The sequence below is a fragment of the Maylandia zebra genome, linkage group LG3 (assembly GCF_041146795.1).
Source record: "Maylandia zebra isolate NMK-2024a linkage group LG3, Mzebra_GT3a, whole genome shotgun sequence".
Classification (NCBI taxonomy): Eukaryota; Metazoa; Chordata; class Actinopteri; order Cichliformes; family Cichlidae; genus Maylandia; species Maylandia zebra.
Genome location: NC_135169.1, coordinates 63,662,161 through 63,688,341, shown reverse-complemented (window position 1 = coordinate 63,688,341; position 26,181 = coordinate 63,662,161). Strand labels below are relative to the sequence as shown.

The window sequence follows — 26,181 nt, the reverse complement described above, 5'->3', positions numbered from 1 at the left end:
CTGAAACAATTTCTCATGAAACCAGGGGTGTGGTCCAACAGTCAGTTTGGTGAGGAAGGTTCCTAACTGAGAGAAGTGACCCAGAAGTATCTGTGTAGCAGCCACAATGAATCAAGATCATGAGCTTTATTAACTGATCAAAGTCTCTTCTTTCATCTTCTGTATCATTCAGTTTGCATTGGTAATGCCCATTATTGTAATGCTTTTTTAAGACGAGCAAAACTTTATTTCACTTTGGGTTAGCTGGGATAAGTGATGGATGGAGGGAATTTTACTTCAGCCACAGAAATCCTAAACAGGAAGGAGGAGCAGAGTTACAGTGGATCACTATCCAGCAGGGAAACAAGGTCTATTTCAATTTCTTGGCCATGAGTGAGATTTACTGAGTGGGCAAATTAGGGAGACGACACCATCAGATCCCGAGCCCTCCATGTGTTAATCAAGAGACGGCTGCTGTGCTACATCCATAAATAATGAATAAATTAGGAGCTAAAGCTGAAAGGACAGTTTATTTGTACCATCTTCACGTGAACACATTCAAGAACATCACAGATGAAGAAACATTAAAAACTTCCACACTACATAAAGCAAGAAAAATAGTTTTTCTTTCAGGTGGTTTCAGAGAAACAGAAACATCAAACATCTCCAAGACTCTCTTTGAAAGAACTACAAACCTTTGTTCTCATGGTCCAATCATGAGTGAACTCCCCCGATGAAGCCTTGTGTGCTAAAACATGTCAGAGTTTTAAATGTTAAACATGAGTTTCCAAAACGTTTTGCTGGAGAACAATGAACTATTTGACTGAGTTTCAATCATTTACAGACGAGCAAAACCAGGACAGAGAAAAAAGGACAAAACTGACTCAGTAAAACACAGAAAAGAAGATCCCATGTAGATCTGTATTATGTAGAAGTTCAGCCCAGCAACCAGTTCAGTTCAACACAAGTTTAAATGATTCTATCTGAACTCTGTGGAGCCTGATCTCAAGCTTTTTGAGTCTGACACAGAAACCAGAGGATCTTTCTGTGTCTTCAGATTCACTGTGATCCAGTGATGGGAGTGATTTCAGCCCTGAGTGATCGCGCTGATGTTTGCACAGAGCAGACAATGAGGTGAATGTTTGGGCACATTGGTAACAGTGAAACAGTTTATTAGTAACGTGGGATCGTTTGTGTGCAGAGTATGAACTGAGATTCCTGAAGCTCTTGTCACACTGGTCACAGCTGTAGTTTCCTTCCATGTGTGTACGTTCATGCCTGTTACGAGTACTTGACTGTGAGAAGCTTCTCTCACAGTAGCTGCACTTGTGTGGTTTCTCTCCTGTGTGGACTTGTTTGTGTCTTTTAAGCTCACCTTCAGTGGTGAAGGATGACCCACACTGATCACAGAGGTGCTTTTTAACCCCACTGTGAATCAGTTCATGTTGTTTTAAGCGATGTGATGTGGTGAAGCTTCTCCCACATTCTTTGCAGTATTTCAGTTTGTCTCCAGTGTGTCTACGTTGATGTACTTTTAGGGTCTTTTGCCGACTGAAAGTTTTTCCACAGAGGTCACAATGAAAGTCTTTCCCACCACCACAGTGATGACAGGGTTGAGAACTGGATCCATCTGTGTCGCTCTGCTTCTAAACAAAGACACAAAGACAGTGTAAGTCAGTCCTTCAACATTCGTATCCTGAACGTCGCCTGAAATAAAGAGCATCTCTGCAGACGTCCAACTACATTTGACTGTTTCAGTTAACACACTCAGTTTACTGGGCTGCAATAACTACAATACTACCACCATAATACTACAGTAATACTAAAATCATAACTGAAAGGAAAATCTGAATAATCACTCAGAGCTGCTTTTCCATGCAGTAGAATTGCTAACATGCTAACACAGTTTAATGAGCAGAGTTGTTCCAAACAGTCAGGCTAAAATGACAAGATAACAATATAAATACATACCTCACAGTAGCTGCACTTGTAGAGTCTCTTTCTGGTGTGGATCTGTTGGTGTCGTCTCAGGTGACGTGGAGATTTAAAAGTCTTCTCACACAGGTCACATTGATAAGGTCTCTCCTCAGTGTGGGTAAACATGTGTCGTTGTAACTGTGCATCTGTTGTAAACTGTTTGCCACACTGTTCACAGCAGTACACATCATGTCTGGTGTGAATGCGTAGGTGTATATTTCGGCTCCCTCTCTGGCTGAAAGTTTTTCCACAGATGTCACAGCTGTATGCCTTAATTCCAGAGTGGGTAACTAGATGCCTCTGTAAGTGGCTACTGTGAGTAAAAGCTCTGCCACACTGACCACAGCTGTATGCCTTAATTCCAGAGTGGGTAACTAGATGACTCTGTAAGTGGCTACTGCGAGTAAAAGCTCTGCCACACTGATCACAGCTGTACGCTTTAACTCCACTGTGGATGAGTTGGTGTTGTTTTAGGGAATCCTTCAAGGAAAAAGACTTTCCACACAAGTCACAGCTGAACCGTCTCTCTCCAGTGTGGATGACCTGATGCCGTTTTAGTGAAGCCCTCACAGTAAAACCCTTCCCACACTCGTCACAGCTGTATGCCTTAATTCCAGAGTGGGTAACTAGATGCCTCTGTAAGTTGCTACTTTGAGTAAAAGCTCTGCCACACTGATCACAGCTGTACGCTTTAACTCCTCTGTGGATGACCTGATGCTGTTTTAGTGAAGCCCTCACAGTAAAACCCTTCCCACACAAGTCACAGCTGAACGGTCTCTCACCAGTGTGGATGACCTGATGCCGTTTTAGTGAAGCCCTCACAGTAAAACCCTTCCCACACTCGTCACAGGTGTGTTTTTTCTCTCCCTTTCTTCTGTGAGGTTTGTCGGCCTCCTGAGAGCGCTGACTTCTGGCTCCATGTTGGTCCTGCAGTGACAGAGATACAAACAGAGGCAGTGAGTGAAATGCAGTCATGGAACAAACTCAACCTTCAAACTCCATTAACACTAGTTTTAAACCTGAAGGTGGAGCGTGGCACCAAACACCTTAAAGGTCTCTTATCCCCACCTGCTGGTAGTTCTAACACATTACATCCAACCTGCTGTTAAAGATAATTCATGACTGTTCAAACACTAAAATCATGCCCATCCTTCCTGATTGTACACACACACACACACACACACACACACACACACACACACACACACACACACAATTTTATAATTTAGATTATTTTGTTGTTTCCTATTACATATTTCTATAATTTGTATAGATTTATACAGAATTATTCAGTGATAATAAATCCTATGTTTGTTTATTCTAAAGGAACCCCGTTAGCTTCCACAACAGATGTTGCTCGTCTTCCGTCAAATAATCACATAAAATATTACACAATAAAGTGGATTCAAGATATCCACATAATTTCACTCTTACATCCACAGTGAGGTTTCACAATTGTTCAAATATAAGCAATCAATAATAATAATAATAATATCAATAACATTGAGGCACATTACACAAATTTCAAAAACAAATCATGTCTTACAATATTTACAACAACTAAAAGCTCTGTAAATCGGCTTTTAAGTGTTCATTGAAGTTTTGAATAATTCTCTAATTTTTTAAGGCAACTTATCCCTTTTAAAAGTTGCTCTAAATGTAACAGTTTTACAAAACGTTACTTTTAACTCGAGCATTTACTAAATTGCAGCTTGTTGAAAACTGTGTAATATGATGATGTATTTCATCTGGATACTGCAGCTGAGCAGAATAAATGTGGTGTGTTTAACAGAATTGCTTTCTTTAGAACTACAAGTAAGCCATAGAATATTTTAGCCTGTACAGGAAGCCAAGAAAGGTTATTATGCATTTTATCAATATTAGTATAGTATGAACATCTTCACACTAATCTGGACGCCTTATTCTGGACTAACTGAAGTCTGTTAAGATCTGTCTTATTAGCTGCTGACCAAATGATTGAACAATACTCCAGATGAGACATTACTAGTGCATTAATGACATCTTTCATAATGAAGAAGTGATACACAAAGAGCATTTCATAGCCATAGCTATGCCTTGTCGGCAGAGTTATGTGACATTAGTGATGTTTGTACTTTCAGCGTTAACTTGGTTTTAAAGCCTTTAAAATATACGCCGTTCAATAGTCGACCTTAATCTGACAGAGAATGTGATGATTTTGTGGATAATTAAAGTCAGTCATATATCCACAAACACAACAAGCTGAAAGTCAGTGATGCTGCTCGGTTTGCAGTCCTGAACATCACGGCACAAGCAGGATTCACTGCACTGTTAATGTTAGCTGTGTTATATTGCTGCCTCTGTTCGGTGGTGTCGAGCCAAACGCACTTTAACGTGTGTTTGAACGAGCTGACGGTTCACTCGTTAAGCTGAAAGAAAGATGCTTTAATCACAGCAGTCACACATGTGTCCACTGCACCATCTGGAACTCTTCTTGTTTACACTCGTAATAACACAAACACTAAATCCTGCTTCTCTGCTGCTGTTGTGTAGCAGTGTGTACACCTGAGACTGTCACCTGTCTGTCTGTCCTGCACTCTCTCTCTGTTTCTTTCTCTCTGATTGTGTAATAAAAGTATGAACATGTGTTTATAAGTTACACTTGTGTTTGAATCCTGCAGCTTATCACACATTTGATTTCCATGTGTGACGACTGCAAGTGTCCAGAGTGAGGACAGACTGAGGGAGCCACTGCTGCACATCATCTGTGAGGCTTTGCAGCCCTGATGATCCACCAGGACAAACTCAGCAGTGTGTGAGGAAGAGGAGGAGGAAGAGCAAGCAGCAGCTGACAGATTGAGAGAATAGACAGACTGTTCCCTGTTTGTGAAGGACTGCTAGGAAAGTTTAACATAACTGTCTGTGCTGAATCAGTCTTATTAGGTAATGTTCAAATAATGTGATCATCCCAGTGTTTCCAGTGTGGGAGAAAGTACTCAGGGCCTTCAAGTTACACACTATGAAAGGCAGCAACAAGTTTAATGTTCAGAAACCTAAAGTCTGTATCAGCAGCAGGATGGAGCTAAAAATAAATGTTGGTTTCAGTTCTATGAAGCTTTGAGTATTTTGGATCAGTAGCTGCTGTGTTTGTTGCATCATATTGCTGTAACTGTTTATATGCTTTATATATTCTGAGCTAAGTTGATCTATAGTGTTACATGATACACTCTCAGAAATAATATAAATATATATATAAATATGTATATATATATAAATAACTGTTAGTATCATGGTTGCTAGGCAACCAGGGCAGCGCGACGGACGCTAGACGTCCCATTTCACGAGCCTACGAGCCTCGCACTTCGGCCTTAGCGGTCTTTGAGTTCGCGGCCCTTGAGGACTTTAAAGCTGCAGAACCTGAATCGGGATACAGCCATGATGATCTCCTGCCTCGTGCTCGCCAACATTCTCACCTGAGTTAAGAAGACGATCACTGAAATGGTCTCAGCAGGTCCTTTGATGACAGCAATGAAATGCAGTGGTAAGGCTTTTTGGGGATTAAGTTCGTTTTCATGGCAAAGAAGGACGATGCAGTTCATCTGATCACTCCTCATAACATTCTGGAGTGCAGGCAAAATGCTATTATAAAAACTTAAGCAGCAACTTCTCCAGGTTCCAATATTTATGCAATTCTCAAACCTTTTGGCCACGACTGTATAACCTCTTCTGAAGTTTAGTGGATATTATACATGGTTATGCTCAGGATGTGTCGGCCAGTTTCCACTGGAAACGCCTTTTGGTTAAACTGTCAGCGAGGAATTAGCATTTGCACTGTTACATTTTTATATAACTTTAATGCACATAAACAACAGCTGCTTGTCTCGTGTCAATTCTATCGTCAGCTACATCGTTATGGCAAATGTTCAAATGTATACATGGAGTGAAGAATTATTAGGCAAATGAGTATTTTGTCCACATCATCCTCTTCATGCATGTTGTCTTACTCCAAGCTGTATAGGCTCGATAGCCTACTACCAATTAAGCATATTAGGTGATGTGCATCTCTGTAATGAGAAGGGGTGTGGTCTAATGACATCAACACCCTATATCAGGTGTGCAGAATTATTACGCAACGGGTCAAAAGAAGGACTTGACAGGCTCAGAAAAGTCAAAAATAGTGAGATATCTTGCAGAGGGATGCAGCAGTCTCAAAATTGCAAAGCTTCTGAAGCGTGATCATCGAACAATCAAGCGTTTCATTCAAAAGAGTCAACAGGGTCGCAAGAAGCGTGTGGAAAAACCAAAGCGCAAAATAACTGCCCATGAACTGAGAAAAGTCAAGCGTGCAGCTGCCAAGATGCCACTTGCCACCAGTTTGGCCATATTTCAGAGCTGCAACATCACTGGAGTACCCAAAAGCACAACGTATGCAATACTCAGAGCCAAGGTAAGAAAGGCTGAAAGACGACCACCACTGAACAAGACACACAAGATGACAGCGCATGAACAACGCGAGGCTCAGTGTCTCTCCAGAATCTGCTATTTAGCGGTTTTTTATCTACTTTTAACCGGATTATTCGTCCAGAATTGCTGTGCGTTGCTGACCTACAGCAGACAAGAGCTTCTGGACATCTGGACTCACAACTCCAACAGTTTTATCGCCGATCTCCGACTCATCCCAGAGATCTCCAGAACACTGGAGGCTGCCCACTCTCCCCGGCCGGGCGGAAGTGCACGCAGACGGCGCCGAGATCGTAAACAAAGGCGAGGTAGGCGCGGAGGGCTACGGGCTAAGCTAAAGCTAACACCACACCAGCTGCCTTTACCCAGTATTTTCCTCGCCAATGTCCGTTCTCTGGCAAACAAAATGGATGAGATACGGGTCTCCATCACTAACAACAGACGGATTATGGACTCAAATGTCATGTTTTTCACCGAAACATGGTTGAACAACAGCTGCCCGGACAATGCTATCGAGTTAGCAGGATGCCACACACACACCGAGCCGACAGGCTAGCAGATGACTCCGGCAAGACCAGAGGTGGAGGTTTGTGCATTTATATTAACAATGCTTGGTGCATGAACTCCACTACTACTGAGAGTCACTGCTCACCTAATGCGGAGTTTTTAATGGTCAAATGCAGACCTTATTATCTCCCCAGAGAACTCACTTCGATCATACTCACTGCCGTGTATATCCCCCCCGACGCTAATGCTAGGTTGGCCATGAAAGAACTTTCTGCAGCCATTAACAAACACCAGAACAAACACCCCGAAGCTGCTTTTATTGTTGCTGGCGACTTCAACCACACCAACTTAAAGACAGTCCTCCCCTCCTCCCTCCTCTCACCAACATGTCTCCTGCCACACCAGAGGAGACAAGACTTTAGACCATGTGTATTCCAACCTGGCTGGAGCCTACAAAGCCACACCCCTCCCCCACATTGGACAATCGGACCATCTCTCCCTGTTCCTCACACCTAGGTATTCACCACTCATCCAACGTGTGAAACCTGCTGTGAGGACAATTAAAGTGTGGCCAGAGGGGACAGACGCAGTGCTCCAGGACAGATTTAAAAACACAGACTGGAATATGTTCACCCACACAGACCTGGACCAGTACGCCTCATCTGTACTGGATTACATCTCCGAAACCACAGACAGTGTCACCACCCAGAAACGGATCACCATGTACCCCAACCAGAAGCCTTGGATGAACCGGGATGTTCGTCTCCTCCTGAACGCCCGCAACACCGCCTTTAGGTCAGGAGATGCACACGCCTACAGCACAGCCAGGGCTAATCTAAAGAAGGGCATCAAAAAAGCCAAACACCATTACAAAAAGAAGGTAGAAGAACACTTCTCCAACTCCAACCCCCGACGCATGTGGCAAGGACTCCAGACCATTACAGACTACAGGACCACCAAACCCTCCCCCGCATCCTCTGATGTCTCCTTCCTCAACGAGCTCGTTTTGAGCGAGGGGAACCCCACAACCACAACCAAAGCAGACATGACGCCAGACCACCAACCTCTGACTCTCTCCCCCACCGATGTAGGAGCGGTGCTGAACAGGATCAATGTCCACAAGGCTGCAGGTCCTGATGGCATCCCCGGGCGTGTTCTCAGAGCGCAGGGCTCTAGACTAACTTTTTGCCATGGGCGTACCAGTACGCCTAACTTTAAAAAGTTAGGCGTACCGGCACAAAAGTTAGGCGCACACAAATTTTCTAATAATTTATATAATATAATGTGTTTTTCTGGATACACTGTGCTTTTTCAGCATTCAAAGATTGATGACACCGTGTCAGAGCACTGGCTATGAATTTCAGAAGGATCAGGCCTTAACAGAAAAGTTAGCAATAGTTCTTTTCCTATTACAGCTACATCCACGTCTGTCGTGCCTAGGCTGCTCACTAGGGCTGGGTATCATCACTGATTTCTATAATCCATTCGATTCCGGTTTTCAAAGTCCCGATTCGATTCAACTTAGCCTCAGACAGTCAGAAATATTATAATTCTGATCATTTATCAGTACTGACTTCATCAGAATTGTGAGCATCACAGCAGATGCCTTTGTGTGAAAGTAACTGAGAATAAAACACAGAAAAACATGAAGGAGATTTTCCTGGTCTGGCTTTTTATAGCAGATAACCTTAAAATATTCTACAATGTTCTGCATATAAAGTTTAAATTTCTTCAGTATTGAACAACAGAAAAAAACAGGCTTTCTTGTTCGAGGTCATTTAAGTGAAAAAAAGAAAAAGAAAAGAAAAAGACAGCAGCCGCAGCGCTGTAAACAACGGTAGACTGGTGGGTAATAAGCGAATGAATAATACAGAAAACAGAGATTGGAGACGGGAAACTGTTCTTGAAGTACAGAGAGAGATAGAGAGAGCTAGCTGTGCATGAAGTGCGATTTTAATAGTCGTGGAAGCAAAACAGCAAAATTCAGCTCGGTGAATTTTGGTTGGAGAGACAAAACCTGCAGCTCAGAATCAGCGCAAAAAGACGTAAACACAGCGTGGACCGGACGCATCAGGATCGCTAAGCTCCGACAGCGTGTCCGTCTACGGGCCGTCGGGTGAGAAAGCCGAGAAAGACAAAGTTAATTCTGATGCGTCGGGTCTGTGCTGTGTTTACGTCTTTGTGTGGAATCCGTGTACCTGCTCTCATCTGCTGTTTGGTTGTTGTTGAACTGGTTTTGTGAGCTTTAATCTGAGAATCTGGCGTTTCTGGCAAAACACAGTTATATTTAAAAGTCGATTCAGGATTTAATGAATTGATATCGCTTTATTCAAGCTACTCACCTCCCACTTCCACCTGCACTTTCAACTGGACCACGGCCAATCAGAGAGGTCCCGCCCCTGACTATCTCTGATTGGTTTAGTCCACGATAGGGGCAAAATGTGTGTCTGTTGTTGACCACAGGGAAGGTTGCAGATTTTTTTTTTTTTTTTTTTTTGCTACCCGAACAGTTGGTCGCACAGGTGCAACCAAATATTTTTTTTTAGTCGCACCACTGAAAAATTTGGTCGCATTTGCGACCAAATTGGTCGCACTCTAGAGCCCTAGAGCGTGTTCTGGGGAGGTTGCAGGAGTGCTCACAGACATATTCAATCTGTCCTTGGCCCACGCTGTGGTACCGGCCTGCTTCAAATCCACCTCCATCGTCCCGATACCCAAAAACTCCAACCCATCTTGCCTCAATGACTACCGCCCAGTAGCACTCACCCCCATCATCACTAAGTGCTTAGAGCAGCTGGTCCTAGCACACTTCAAATCCTGTCTCCCCCCCACCCTGGACCCCCACCAATTCGCATACCGCCAGAACAGGAGCACAGAGGATGCTTTCTCCATCGCACTGCACTCTGTCCTCTCACACCTGGACAACAACAACACCTACGCCAGAATGCTGTTTATAGACTTCAGTTCAGCATTCAATACAATCCACCCCTCACAACTCATCAGGAAACTGACAGACCTGGGCATCAGTTCCCTCATCTGCAAATGGTTACTGGACTTCCTGACCAATCGCCCCCAATATGTCCGGCTGGATAACCACTGCTCATCAACCATCACAATGAACACCGGTGTACCACAAGGCTGTGTGATGAGCCCTTTCCTCTACTCCCTCTTCACCCACGACTGCAGACCTGCTGATGGTTCCAACACCATCATTAAGTTTGCAGATGACACCACGGTGATTGGCCTCATCAGTGACAACGATGAGGCCGCCTAAAGGGAGGAGGTGGATCGTCTGGCTGAGTGGTGCGACACAAACAACCTGCTGCTTAACACCGAGAAGACCAAGGAGCTCATCGTGGACTACAGGAGGAATGCTGACCCACATCCACCCATCCACATTAAGGGGACGGCTGTGGAGCGTGTGAGCAGCTTCAAGTTCCTGGGAGTCCACATCTCCGAGGATCTCACCTGGTCGACCAACTGCTCCAAGCTGGTCAAGAAGGCTCACCAGCGCCTCTTCTTCTTGAGGACTCTGAGGAAGAACCACCTGTCCTCAGACATCCTGGTGAACTTCTATCGTTGCACCATCGAGAGCATCCTGACCAACTGTATAACAGTCTGGTACGGGAACTGCTCTGCCTCGGACCGGAAGGCGTTGCAGAGGGTCGTGAAAACTGCCCAGCGCATCGCCGGAGCACCACTTCCTGCCATAAAAGACAGCTACAGGAAGCGGTGTCTGAAAAGGGCTGGGAAAATCATCAAAGACCCCAGTCACCCATCACATGGACTCTTCACCCTCCTGCCCTCTGGGAGGCGCTACAGGAGCCTCCGGACTAATACCACCAGGTACCGGAACAGCTTCTTCCCCACAGCTGTCAGACTCCTGAACTCTGCCTCCTGACATCTGACCCACGTTAACTTATGGACTCAACATACACACACCCACAATGGACAACTGTACCCTATTAGAATCACCTTGTTGTTGAATTGTGCTATACAAATAAATTTGCCTTGCCTTGCCTTGCCTATTTCAGGAAGCCGGTTTAGAAAACACAGAGTGAAAAATGATACTCAGGGTTGAGTAACCCCGAAATGTCCAACTCGGAATATTCGGTTTCAGAAAAGCTGATAACAAGTAGTTCAGTCAACGCGGAGTTGCTTTAACCCCAAGTTAAGCACACGCACGAGGATACATAAAGCCCTGATTAGTGGAGCACAGATTAAGCGAGTCACCATGGAGACGGAGGGAAAGAAGGTGCGGTCAATGTATTTTACAGCGCTTGAGGCCGAAATTCTGATGGCAGCATATGCTGATAACATGCAAATTTTGCAGAAAAAAAGTAACACAGCCTCAGCTGCAAAAGAAAGGGAGCATGCATGGCAAAACATAGCCGACAGAGTCAATGCGTGAGTGTTAATTTAAACATTGATCTAGGGATTTCCACCCATTTAACACGTTATTTTATTATATTTCATTTTTTATTTTATACATTTTATTTTGTGACGTGATGTGAGCGCAGGTGCAACCCAACAGGCCCCAAACGTTCCTGGCAGCAAGTAAAAATGAAATATAAAAATATAGTCCAAACAGGTAAGGTGTAATTGTATTATGAGCCATAGTGCTTGGTCTGTTTGTCCGATGTAAATCGATTGCAGTTAGAGGCTACATTAATTTTCTTTCTGTAAGCACTTATTGAAATTATCTGAGCACATTACAAGTAAATATTTGCTTACTCTGTATGCTCAAATGTGACCCGTTATAGCCAACAGAAAAAAAGCGGAGGCCCGAAAAACAGGTGGGGGTCCTCCACCACCACCACTCACAGAGGCTGAGCAGTTGGCTTCCACATTTGTGATAATGTTGGCAGCATCACATATGATCTTCACAGTGCAGAGAACACAAATTAGCATCCATTACTATAATGAAATAATTTGTTAGTTTGAAATGCTACAGGGAACTATGTACCTGTACATTAATGCTGTGGAAAGACTTCCTGTTCACATAGTCTCCTTCATTTACTGAAGGAGCAATAATTGGAATGTGAGTGCCATCTATACAGCCAATCACGCCTGGGAACCGTGAAAATAAATGTAAAATTTAAGTAGTAGTTCAAGTATCACCACATCATGAATTAAGTTTTGTTCATCCTGATACCTGCAATTTTGTGGAATCCCTCTTTGATAAATCTTGTGGGTCTGTGACCGGGGAACACCACAAACCAGTACAGGAGACGTTTCAGTGCAACTGTAACATTCCTGACTGCCCGACAGACGGTAGCCTTGGAAACGTGCTCAGCGTCACCAATATTATACAGAAAGCTCCCGTTTGCAAAAAACCGAAGTGCAATACAAATAATATGTACAGAACTGAGAGAATGTCCGCGATGTGTCACATGAGCAATATTAGCCCTGAGGATGTTATTCAAATAAATTATAGATTGTGCTGAAAAACGGTAACGTTCACACAGAAAATCATCAGGAAATGATAAAATGTCCAAACGCGCTCTAATCACTCTCTCCCGGCGGAGAGCTCTGCGGAGAATTTGGGCTTCAACATCTACTGGCTCTTCAAGGAAGGGGCACGCCATGTCTGACACTTCCTACAGTCAGGTTTCCGACAAAGAGGCGGAGAAAGTCAGGGTTAGTTGAAGTAAACCTGCTAGGGAGCAGGTTAGCTTCACGGAGAGTGTTGTCATAGTAACTCACTCAGGCTTCATCTGAACTCGCTTTGTGAAACTGAAAACCCAGAGTTTTCGTTAACTCAGGGTATACTTACTCAGAGTTTGCACTAAACCGGCTTCCTGAAATAGGGCCCTAGACCCTCAAACACACAATAATAACATGGAGTGAACCACCACTCACAACCACTGGCACTTTATATAGCCTCTGTAGAAATTATCCACACCCTCACTTATCTTAACTGCACTACTGTATAGCTCTGTGTAAATAATCATTCTGTACATTCGATAATCTTTAATCCTACAACTGTTTACAACCTGCATAGTTCCCATTTCTGTATAGCTGTATATCTCAGATTTCTGTAAAGTTATTTATTTCATATTCTGTATAGTTTTTCATATTTATATCCTGTACATAGCTTGTACTCACTACAGCCTGTACATACTTATAGTTATAGCATATTCACAACATACTTCATACCGTGTACATTATAACATACCATAATAGACCCATTTCTGTAATATACTTACATATCTATACTATTGCTAATATATATTGTAATATATCTATATCACTAAAGCACTTCTGGATGGATGCAAACTGCATTTCGTTGCCCTGTACCTGTGCATGTGCAATGACAATAAAGTTGAATTCTAATTCTAATTCTAACAAGCTGAAACGTCAAGACTGGGCCAAGAAATATCTCAAGACTGATTTTTCTAAGGTTTTATGGACTGATGACATGAGAGTGAGTCTTGATGGGCCAGATGGATGGGCCCGTGGCTGGATTGGTAAAGGGCAGAGAGCACCAGTCCGACTCAGACGCCAGCAAGGTGGAGGTGGAGTACTGGTTTGGGCTGGTATCATCAAAGATGAGCTTGTGGGGCCTTTTCGGGTTGAGGATGGAGTCAAGCTCAACTCCCAGTCCTACTGCCAGTTTCTGGAAGACACCTTCTTCAAGCAGTGGTACAGGAAGAAGTCTGCATCCTTCAAGAAAAACATGATTTTCATGCAGGACAATGCTCCATCACACGCATCCAAGTACTCCACAGCGTGGCTGGCAAGAAAGGGTATAAAAGAAGAAAAACTAATGACATGGCCTCCTTGTTCACCTGATCTGAACCCCATTGAGAACCTGTGGTCCATCATCAAATGTGAGATTTACAAGGAGGGAAAACAGTACACCTCTCTGAACAGTGTCTGGGAGGCTGTGGTTGCTGCTGCACGCAATGTTGATGGTGAACAGATCAAAACACTGGCAGAATCCATGGATGGCAGGCTTTTGAGTGTCCTTGCAAAGAAAGGTGGCTATATTGGTCGCTGCTTTGTTTTTGAATGTCAGAAATGTATATTTGTGAATGTGGAGATGTTATATTGGTTTCACTGGTAAAAATAAATAATTGAAATGGGTATATATTTGTTTTTTGTTAAGTTGCCTAATAATTCTGCACAGTAATAGTCACCTGCACACACAGATATCCCCCTAAAATAGCTCAAACTAAAAACTACTTCCAAAAATATTCAGCTTTGATATTAATGGGTTTTTTGGGTTCATTGAGAACATGGTTGTTGTTCAATAATAACATTATTCCTCAAAAATACAACTTGCCTAATAATTCTGCACTCCCTGTATATGGTGATAAATATCTTTGGTCATATGGTCCTGCTCTGTCTGTCACCTTCTGTGTTGAGCTCATTGTTTCCTCTGTAGTGGCTGAGCTGAGTCCAAGTAGCTGAAAATGTTCCTCTGCTGCTCCGTCAGACTCTCCTCCTCCTGCTGATCAGCTGGGACACAAAACAGATCTTTGTTAGGCTCCACACTGCACTGAAGAGTCAAAGTGTCTCATATGTTCATCTGACAAGTAAAAGAACACATTGTTGTTTCCCGAGGTGGGCAACTTGTTGGAAACAAACACAAAAGGTTTGAGCACTGATACCTGCCATTGCTGGCATTGAAAGATGCAACACCAGCAATGTGGATTGTCAAGACTCAAACCAATCATCAAGCAAAGACAACAGGGATCATTTGTTTCTGTTTATTTAGCATTCACAGCATTTGTAGTTGCCTTCTGTGCAGGGGAAGTCCACGCACACTGTGTGGTACCGCCATCCGCAGAAGGTGCATTCAACCTCTGTAAGAGAAACGAGATTGTCTGAGACTGAAATGATATTCACTAAAGAAGTGGTGATTTGTAAAACTTCACATTTTGATCCGGGACGTACTCTGCATGAAAACAAGCGCTCACTCTTCCTGCTCAACAAATGACAAGGGCGGAGCCTTATACCACGTGATACAGAAGCTGTGCCGTGTGATGCTAAAATTAGCAGGGAAACAACAACGGAGAGCACGTCAGGGATGACGAGAAAGTGACAGGAGAAAATCCGTCCCGGTCAACCACCCAAACATCAATAACGGGAACCTTATACAGCGCTTCCCTATACACGTCGAACTCCCGCAGGCACAAAGACATTACGGAGGCTATCACTTATCACCTGACCAAAGATATGGCTCCATCAACACTGTGCAAAACGAGGGATTTAGGAAAACGATCAACACCCTAGACAAACGCTACACAGTGCCGTCCCGCAACTATTTTTCTATTGTTGCACTACCTGCTCTGTACACGCAGCGTCGAGCAACGGTGGAGACGGAATTTCAAGCAGGACAACATTTTGCTGCAACAACAAAACGTGAGACATTTGTTGTTTTATGTTTATTTATTGTTATGAGAGAATCATGATCTCAATTCTAAGCCAAAAAATCGTGATTCTCATTTTATGCAAAATCGTGCAGCCCTAACATTAACACAAAACTATTGTTTCACCAGAGAAACACACATGAAGAGAGAGAGAGAGACAATAACAGCTACCAAACAGTCGTCATAATTTGTCACACAATGAGAAAAGGACAAATCAACAAGTAACAATGACTAATTAATATTAAAATCTGTAACATAATGTATTGTTTGGAGTTTAGTCTGATTGGTTCAGGATGAGCTGCCATTATCCAATCACACGTCTGCTTACCTGCATCTTTTCTCTTTTTTCTAACCCGAGCACCTGATGGCTTTGAACTTTTGTTGTCCATCTTCCATTGGTTTGAATTTTGCGCTCCAGTACAAACACAAATCCCCCAACCCGAGGATCAGCACAATTAACCTAACAGCAGGCACGTGCAGAGGGGGGGGCTAGAGGGGCTTGAGCACCCGCCCCTTTCCTGATGGGTGCCCAAGGTGCCCTTTTGTTGAGGCAACTTTTTTTTTTTTTTAATTATTATTATTATTTTTTTAATGTGTGTGTGCGTGCGGAGTCCTGTCTGTGCCCCTCAACAATAATATTTAACTATTAATCACAGTTTTGCTAAATAAAAGGATCTGGCTTGCATCAGTCACATGATCACATTTAACCAATGATCGCCCTTGACGGCAGAACGCGCTGGTTACGAGCCGGGAACGAGCTCACAAAGAGCACGCGCATTTTCAGCAATCCGGAGCTGTAGGAGAAACACAAGTTAACTCAGAGACACAGACTGATGCGACAAAACCAGTAAGTAGGTGTACAGCGCACACTGTAGTGTGTAGCACACAGGAGTGTTAGCTTATTACGTACACGTTGGTAAGCTGTCTTGTTGCCACTGACGAACTGAAACAAACAAGCGTGCTGTGTGTGCAACAGCGCGACAAACATTACCTGTCCTTTTATTAACTGCACAAGTAGTGCTGGTCATAGCTGCTGGCTACCTGTGTAAGGCTGTAATGGGTCTGTAGCTCTGTCACCGTTTTAGGGAACATATTTAGTTTTAAAGCAAGTTTCTGGGCTTTTCCTGCCTTTCTGGAGGGATTATATTTCACTAAAAACGATCTAATATGCATGTCCACATAATTATGCATTATTATAATTATAATATATTAAAAACACAAGCTGTATTTTAAAGAACATACATTAAGAAGCAGATTATATTAGATTTATATTTTAAATAAGACAACATATGGATGTTACAGCAGTAAAATGATTGTATCTCTACAGTTTAAAAATGTAATAAGCTTTGCCCTGCACAGAGTGGATAGTGAAACAAATGGAATCATCATAAATACATTATTTCATATTTATTACTTCCCCCTCCTCTTTGCTTTATTATTGTAGCTCTAGTAATAAATAATAATGTAAGGATTCTGGATCAGCACAGTGATCCCCACAGTATATACAGTATTCTGAAGAAGGTCTAAAATGTCACTGTGTGTGCATGTGTGTGTTTTATTTAGATGGATTTTTAAAAAAAATACTACTCATGATATAACATTGTGCAGACATGGCTGGTAAGGACATGAGGAGGAAACAGCAGGAGCTGTGTGAGGCTACTAAAGGCAGGGCTATAACATTTTTCTGTCATCATTTTATTATAGATTAAGTGCTGGAGTTGTTAGGTGTGGATAATTAGATTATAGTTTATTGCAATAGCAAGTTGTGCCTTGTTCTCACATAGACAGCAAGTGCAGAGTGATATATGAAATGATGGGATGGAAGGAAGAAGAGAAGCAAAGAGTGATTCACAGGCAGAGCCTAAATTATTTCTCACAGTTTTTGTTGCCTTATGGTTCCAAGCGCTGTCACCAATCTTTGCATTTTGTTATTATCTCATGACACTTGTTTAATCAGCTACCATCTCTCCTGTGGACTTTTTAATCTCTACAGTCTCAGACCAACACAGCCCTGCCCTCATAGCTGGACTGGCCATCGTGCATACCGGGCACTTGCCCGGTGGGCCGCTGGCGATTTTTTGGTGTTTTTTTGGGAAGGGTATAAACAATGAAAGGCGTTGGATTGGCGAATTGGTCATGATCGACTCTGGGCTGGACCAATTACAGCCGAGGAGGTCGGATGCACCCTCCCCCTTGTTTAGCAATCTTATAGACGAACTAAAGAAAATGGAGAACAAAAAAAGGAAAGGAGGTGCCGAAAAAATTAGGGCCAAAAAGAAACAAGCCCTTCAGGCAGACGCTGCCAAATGTGTGAAAATTACTGAATTGTTTGGTGGTAGCTATGGCATAGCTTCCATAGATTTAGCAAGATCAGCAAGTGGTGGAGGCCAGCAGGTGGATGAAGGAAAGGGGAGGCAAGAGGAGGAGAGACCCGAGGCGGCCGCCGGTCATAGTGGCAGAGGAACTGAACTTCAGGTAAGAAGTTATGACCTGCTGTCTATCTGTGTCAGATAGAAACTAATTTTAGTTGTAGTTTGTTTTCGTTGTGGTGACTTTATACAGTCGCTTAGAATAACTCGTACAGCGTAACTAGCATGACGGAGTTTATATACTGCTGGGCGGGTGCTATGAAGTTACTGATAGTAAATTTTATTTTATGCTTAAGGTTAGTTTCTCAAACTTCTCAAAATCTTAACAAACTGTGCCAATCCTTACATGTTGCACCAGGCTGATTTATCATCAAAAGTGGAGAAGTCTGTGACAGAGGAGACAGAAGAGCAGCAGAGAGAGATGGAAGAGCAAGAGAGAGAGATGGAAGAGCAAGAGAGAGAGATGGAAGAGCAAGAGAGAGAGATGGAAGAGCAAGAGAGAGAGACAGAAGAGCAGCAGAGAGAGATGGAGCAAGAGAGAGAAATAAAAGAGCAAGAGAGAGAGATGGAAGAGCAAGAGAGAGAGATGGAAGAGCAAGAGAGAGAGATGGAAGAGCAAGAGAGAGAAATAAAAGAGCAAGAGAGAGAGATGGAAGAGCAAGAGAGAGATGGAAGAGCAGGAGAGAGAGATGGAAGAGCAAGAGAGAAAGATGGAAGAGCAAGAGAGAAAGATGGAAGACCAAGAGAGAGAGATGGAAGAGCAGGAGAGAGAGATGGAAGAGCAAGAGAGAGAGATGGAAGAGCAAGAGAGAGAGATGGAAGAGCAAGAGAGAGAGATGGAAGAGCAGGAGAGAGAGAGATGGAAGAGCAAGAGAGAGAGATGGAAGAGCAGGAGAGAGAGAGATGGAAGAGCAGGAGAGAGAGATGGAAGAGCAGGAGAGAGAGATGGAAGAGCAAGAGAGAGAGATGGAAGAGCAAGAGAGAGAGATGGAAGAGCGAGAGAGAGATGGAAGAGCGAGAGAGAGATGGAAGAGCAAGAGAGAGAGATGGAGCAAGAGAGAGAGATAGAAGAGCAGGAGAGAGAGATGGAAGAGCAAGAGAGAGAGAGATGGAGCAAGAGAGAGAGAGAGATGGAGCAAGAGAGAGAGATGGAGCAAGAGAGAGAGATGGAAGAGCAGGAGAGAGAGATGGAAGAGCAGGAGAGAGAGATGGAAGAGCAGGAGAGAGAGATGGAAGAGCAGGAGAGAGAGATGGAGCAAGAGAGGGAGATGGAAGAGCAGGAGAGAGAGATGGAAGAGCAGGAGAGAGAGATGGAAGAGCAGGAGAGAGAGATGGAAGAGCAAGAGAGAGAGATGGAGCAAGAGAGAGAGATGGAGCAAGAGAGAGAGATGGAGCAAGAGAGAGAGATGGAAGAGCAGGAGAGAGAGATGGAAGAGCAGGAGAGAGAGATGGAAGAGCAGGAGAGAGAGATGGAGCAAGAGAGGGAGATGGAAGAGCAGGAGAGAGAGATGGAAGAGCAGGAGAGAGAGATGGAAGAGCAAGAGAGAGAGATGGAGCAAGAGAGAGAGATGGAAGAGCAGCAGAGAGAGATGGAGCAAGAGAGAGAGATGGAGCAAGAGAGAGAGATGGAAGAGCAAGAGAGAGAGATGGAAGAGCAAGAGAGAGAGATGGAGAAGGAGAGAGAGATGGAAGAGCAAGAGAGAGAGATGGAAGAGCAAGAGAGAGAGATGGAAGAGCAAGAGAGGGAGATAGAAGAGCAGGAGAGTGAGAGCCAGGGCATTGATTACTTTGCTCGCCCTGAACCTGCCATATTACAGGCCTTCTTAGATTACCACCCACAGCAGAACAGTAGCAGTGCAGTTGTGATGAGGGTGTTCAGCTGTAAAGATGGCACCAACAGGAAGTGGCTTACTTATTGCAAAGAACGCCATTTATTGTTCTGCTTTGTGTGTCTGGCATTTGCAAGGCTGACTGACACCAGCACATTTATAACAGGCATGAGTGACTGGCGACATATACATCTGCGCACAGAGGAGCATGAAAAGAGCAATACACACCAGACCTGTGCTGAAGCTTTTTTCTTAAGGTGCTCAAAAGGCAACATCAGGAGCTTGTTTGCTGGCAGTCAGTTGTCAGCTCACAGAGCACAAGTGAAAAAGAGACGGCAAGTTTTAGAGCGTATAGTGGATGTGATCAAAGTACTTGGGAAGAGGGGACTCAGCTATAGGCATGTGGAGAATGAGGCTGCATACACTTTAGGTGATAACACCATCGATCATGGTAACTTTCTGGAACTAATTGTGTTATTAGGCAAGTATGATATGTGCCTTGGAGAACATTTGAATGACTGCATTGAAAAAAGCAAGAAGTTGCATCAGACCAGTGGATCAAGAGGTAGAGGATCTCTCATCACCCTACTCTCCAAAACAACTGTCAACTCAGTGATTGATGCACTTGGCCATCTCCTTCAAGAGAGCATCGCCAGTGATGTCCAGAAAGCTGGGATGTTTTCTGTTCAGCTAGACACAACCCAAGACATCACAGGTTATGATCAGTGTTCAGTAATCATCAGGTATGTTACTGAGTCTGTGCAGGAGAGGCTTGTCTCCATAGTGAGGTGCGAAGCATCCACGGGGCAGTACTTTGTAAACTTGCTTTCCGGAGTTTTAGAGCATCTGAATCTAGACAAGGCCATGTGCATTGGGAATGCAACAGATGGTGCTTCAAATATGCAGGGCCAGTACAAAGGCTTTTCAGCACTTATGACTGCCCAGTCTCCAACTCATGTTCATGTGTGGTGCTATGCACACATACTTAATCTTGTGATTGCTGACATAACACAAAGTGTCATTGAAAGTGGATCACTCTTTAATTTACTTAATGACATAGCTGTGTTCATCAAGGAGTCCTATCACAGGGTTAATCTGTGGGAGAAACAAACCGAAAACACAAGACACAGACGCCTCAGTCCAATAGGTGAGACACGGTGGTGGGCCAAGCATGATGCCCTCCAGAAAATCTTTGGACATTTTGGAAAACCAGATGATGGCCTCTTCGTTGATGTAGTGCTGACGATGGAAGCCATTGAAAAGAGGGAAAAAGAAAAGCCAGCTGTTTGTGCCAAAGCACGAGGCTTTAAAGAGGCATGAAACTGTGTTAACAGCACAGATATTTCTTAGAGTGTTTGAGCAACAACTCCTCTGTCAAAGTACCTCCAGTCAAAGGGGATGGACATTCTCTCTGCCCATCATATGGTGACTGCCACACAAGATGGCCTCAAAAGTATTGCCAGGGACTTTCCAACTGTGAAGACAGCTGCAGACACATTTGTGAAACAGACAAATCAAAAACTAGAGGAGAGGGTGAACAACACAGACATGGAAGTGGAGGCTGAACTACCTAAAAAGAGAGCCAAAAGGAGAAAAGGCATGGCCGGAGAGATGCCTGAAGATGAGTTGCAAATCAATGCTGAGAAATCATATGAGGTGAAAGTGCACAACATCATCCTGGACAGTTATTGAAGCAATCCACAGACGATTTGTCATACATGGCCCTCTTCTTGCCGATTTGGCATGGTTGGACCCCAGGAAGTTTAGCCAGGTCAGAACAGTTTCTCTTCCAAGTAATGCATTTCAGAACCTCAGCGCCTGTCTACTTAAATTTGACAGCAGGGCTACAGTTAATAACCTTCAGTCAGAACTGAAACGTTTTGCTGAACAGTGGGAAAGGCTTAAGACATCACATGTAGATGAGTACACGACCAGAACAGCAAAGGACAGATCTGAAGAATGGGACGAAGAAAGTGAAATTGTGACCGAAAGCTGTGGTTCTTGCAAAAATTGCCCACTGTGCTGCTATCAAATACTCAGGCGGTTCAACATGCTGTCTGATGCCTATCGTCTCCTTGGGCTGGCATACAAGTACCTGCTGACCCTCTCCCTCACTCAGGTTGCCTGTGAAAGAACATTCTCTACACTCAAGTTCATTAAAAGCAGACTCCGAAGCAGCCTGTCTGCAAACAAGCTGGAGATGTTTATGCTGATGGCCACTGAAAAGGACATTCTCATGTCATTGGACTCTGACATGGTCATTGACAGGGTAGCTGAGAAGAGTGACCTGCTGAGAAAGCTCCTTTTGTAACCTGGTGAGGTGAAATAAAAATGAGCAAAACATTCCTAATTATCTATTGTTAATATTAAATTCAGCTTTATTGTTATTGCCTAAATGAATACGTTTAGTATCTACCTTCACTTCAAACAAGTCAAGTGATTGGTAAATGCTTAGAATTTGTCCATCTTAATAGATAGAATAAATATGAGATTGGAGTATTAGGCATTTATAAACATATATTCTTACAGTCTTAATCTGTCATTGTTTCATTTCAGATGCTGTCAGTCATTTTAGGAGGACTGAAGTGTGTTCATTTTAAGTAAGTACTATATGGAATATGATTCAACCATTTTTCTAGAGTAAGCATACCAGTACTGTCATCGTCTGAAAAAATCTATTAAGTACAATTCTTTCTCAACCTTCACTGTCTGTCCTTTCACTTCATAAAGGTATCCATGTCTTAAGATATGTTCAGTGTTGCTGCTGTGGAAGTGTTGTAGATGACCTTTTATTGATGAGTGAATAGTCTTTGGTGATACAATTCAATCATAATCTGTCCTTTATAGATTTTAATATTCATCTAATCTTTATTCCTTTCTGTCCTGTTTGTCAGGGTCTGATCATACATTGTTTGTTTAAGAGGTTCGAGACCATTCAACTTTTTAAGTTCATCAACGTAAGTACTAGTGTATATGATTTCTCTAATTCCTTTCTGGAATAAAGATGCCAGTACTGTGATCATCTGAGCAAGTCCATCAATTGCCATTCACAGTTCTTTGTCCTTTCACTTGTGTCCTGTTTTTCAGGGTCCCATATAATTTCTTCAGAAGTAAGTACTGTATATGATGCCAGTATTTTCCCATATTTTCTAGATACTGTATTAGTACTGTGTGTAAAATGCCATCAAAAACTCAATTAAGTGTTATTCTTATTCTTCTTTCTCACCTTTCTTTCTCTGTCTCCTTTCATATTTAAAGGTTGCTGTGTTAACAAAATATATTGTGCTACCATGCTGTTTTCTATTGTTTTGGTAAATAAATACTTTATGAAAATATCCCTAAATCTGTCATTTATTAATTTTAATATTAATTAATGATCATGTCTCACCTCTAGTGTTCTTGGTCTTAATTTCAGGTTTCTACCATGTGTTGTAGATAGTTCAGGAGGTTAACTCTACCAAGCAGTCTTTTTGTTTCCGCTATGTACTGTTTAAAATCCCGAATAGGGAGAATGGTGTAGGTTTAACTTTATTAGATTGATACATATATACCAGCAAGGCAGTGTACATCAAAGCAGTTGTTTTCATGCAAAGGCTTTATGGTTTTTCCTATAGCGATTGACAGACCACGTGACTTTGCGCATTGCATGCCGGGAACTCGTGGCAAAACAATCCAAGTACCGCATCAAATACAAGCATTTGCAATTGCAGCACCGCAAAACGTTCATTCTCCGGTTCCAATACCTTCTTGATTTTTCTTTGCCGCACAAAAAAGGTATGTACAAAACAACGGAGAACAATGCCGGTCCGTACAAAGACAGACTCGACGAAAAGACAAAGAAAAGATACGAGGAAAAATCAAAGGAGTGAAAGGGTCAGACCCTTACGAGCACACAGAGGGACAAAAGACGTCAGCGTGCTGCCCAACTTTCACCACGCTCAGATTTATAATTATACGGTTCTTGGAGTGAGTCCATACACTCATGAAGTTTAGTAACTTCAGGTCACTGCAACAAGCCCAGGTACAGTTTACCGACGGATGGGTACAGGACCTTGAAATGCACCGAAAGACCATCGTACGAACAAAGGTAAGTTTACCTTTGTTCGTCTCACAAATCGTCTTCATAAATACACATTCGTTAACCGTGTATGAATATAACCTTTGAGCTCAACGGTAATTACTTAGTAGTGGAAAAATAATTGTAATATTTGAGCCATTTCTGCTGTCCAACTACTTCTTACAAAACACATTTTTAATGTTAATTAGATTTTTTTTTACGGCATAAATAAAGGTTATATAAAAGTCACTGCCAAAGACTGATTGCGGCTTCTACCTTGTTACACTAATGTTGTTTGTAGCTCAGTATGACTTTATGTCATCCATGAGGGATGCATTTGACATATGTTTCACATATTATAGCCCAACAAGTTACTTATAGCAATTTAAATACGAGCAATCAGTTTCTTTGCAAATACCGGAAATCAGTTTTTGGCAGACAATCACTTTTTGGCACAACACCGGCTATTGCAGTTAATAATACAGCAGCTTCTTGCCATTTTTTGTGTTTCTTTTTATCGCTGTGTAACTGAGTTCAATTGAAAGCCTGCATGCGCTAGTACCGCTTGTCAAAAGTTCCCAGAATCCTTTGCGGTTTTATCCATGAATGACGTCACATTTTTGGTGGGCCGGTCTCCAGTCAAAATGCCCGGGCCGATTTTTTGTCCCAGTCCAGCCCTGCCTGCCCTCCAGCACTATCCACAGCAACCCCTCAACAGCAACATTGTACCCATCAGGTAAAGCATCGGCTACGTTTGCTTTGCCTTGTTGCCCATATTAGACTCTTGATGAAAGTGTGTTGTTGTTATTCAGCCTGGTTCAATGTGCCCCTTTTTAACTTTGAGCACCCGCCCCTTTAAACCTCTCTGCACGGCCCTGCCTAACAGACCTACACCTTAGTTCACAGATTCACTTTGTCTAAGGTTGATTTCTGGGATTTCACACAACCCAGGATTCAGATCGTGAATCCATGATGGGCTTGGATTTACATCATTATAAATGAAATGTGCTCTACTTGGAAGCAGCCGGCTCCGCCCCTTTTGACGGCTTGTGTGAGACTTTAAATCATCAAACTGTAAATTATAAATTTAAATTGTTATTGATCCTTTACCCCGAGTCCTAAAGTGTAGATTTATTTTCTTACTCTTCTTATATTTATTGTTTGTTTACTTGCACCGCTGTAACTGCAGCCTCGTCGTCTCGTCTCTCTATATGCTGGACTGTCTGTAGCGGAGATGACAATAAAGTTTACTTTGACTTCAGCAGCGCGCAGGCGCACCGAGGGCTCTCGCGCTCACTTTATAGAATTTAGAAAAAACATGGGTGCAGATTATAAGTCTGTATCATAATATCTGTTTGTTGTTTTTATTTTGTTTTGCGAGTTGGTTATTAGATGCCGCTCCAGCCAGCCAGAGACTCCCCGCCGCCCCGCCCTCTCCTCCCTGTGCCGCCAGCAGCAGGCGCACCTCGCAAACGGAGGGCGCCCTTACTCCCAGCAAATGGCTGATAGAAAACCGATCGGTGCCTACGAATTTCCCAATATGCGCTGGCATGACGTCGGGGAAGCATGGGTACGACCGATTATTTTATTTTTTTCTTGCCAATGCCCGTGATGCCCCCCCCCACCACGATGCATTCTATTGGTTTGCACACTTACACACACCCAGCTGTGGTTTCCTGTTTTGCTGGACTCTGGAGAGCCCCGCCTTTAACGCTCTTCTCTCACAGAGAGCAACAGAAAACTTGGAAAAACTCCAGATTGACTGAACTCAGTTCAAAGTTACCTTGACACCTTTAGATGTGAGACGTAGTGATGGTCCGCTTGAAGCTGACGCTCCGGTGCGTGTGTCAGAAAGATCAACGCGCTGCTTCAGAAGCACCGTGTCGAGGCTTGATTCGTTTGGCCAGAGTCACGTGATCAGTGACGTCTGAAGCTTCGTTTAGAACGTACCTTTTTTTAAATCGAACTTTATTGAAACACAATGAGTATACAACATACAAACAGATGAAGTTTACAAAAGAACAGAACATGAACATACAGAACCAGGAGTAAAAAAATGATGATATGAGTAGGCGAAAAAAATCAACATATAAATATTGTTCTGAGAGGCTTTTTGTTGGTTGAGTCTGAAATTGATTGTATGTACAATTCATATCCTTATAAAAAGGCAGAAATATGGTGTTTTATTAATAAACTTACATTTATGGATATAAAATAGCTAAAAGTATTAACAAATTTTTTATAAAAAAACATTTATCATTCTTCCTGGGGAACTTAAAGAAAAAGAATAAAACATTTTCCCATCGTAAAGAAAACTCCCTTAAAATATGGACAATAACAAAACTGCTAAATTCTTCCAGAATCTCTGTGTAGAGGAACCAAAAGAGATGTGCCACAGTTTCTGGATGATCCCCACAGAAAGTTCAATTAGTATTTATGTCTCTTTTAAATGTTACCATATAGTGACTGGCTGGGTCACATTTATGAAGAATTTTATATGAGATTTCCTTCACCTTGTTCACAATTAGATATTTATGGGATCATCCAGACTGTCTTCCAGGTGATATCTGGAACATGTCGGTTCCAGTAAGATATTCTATATATGGGAGAGACATGATATCTTCTTGGAATAAACTACGTATTCT

At 42.8% G+C, this 26,181-nt stretch overlaps 2 long non-coding RNA genes across 5 annotated transcripts; one reads left to right on the top strand and one right to left on the bottom strand.

The window, feature by feature from the left end:
* Nucleotides 1-490: 490 nt before the first annotated feature.
* LOC143416632 (uncharacterized) lies at nt 491-25,900 on the bottom strand. Of its 4 annotated transcripts, XR_013097012.1 has the most exons (5): nt 25,320-25,900; nt 14,649-14,714; nt 14,192-14,367; nt 1,951-2,883; nt 491-1,625 (listed from the first exon to the last, which is right to left on the bottom strand). It is a non-coding gene; the product is annotated as an uncharacterized LOC143416632 (long non-coding RNA). The 4 variants fall into 4 exon arrangements; XR_013097009.1 differs by lacking the exon at nt 14,649-14,714; XR_013097011.1 differs by lacking the exon at nt 14,649-14,714 and having other exon boundaries at nt 14,262-14,367.
* On the top strand, nt 15,218-22,437 carry LOC143416633 (uncharacterized). The gene is made up of 3 exons (XR_013097013.1): nt 15,218-15,273; nt 22,036-22,079; nt 22,374-22,437. It is a non-coding gene; the product is annotated as an uncharacterized LOC143416633 (long non-coding RNA).
* Nucleotides 25,901-26,181: the final 281 nt, after the last annotated feature.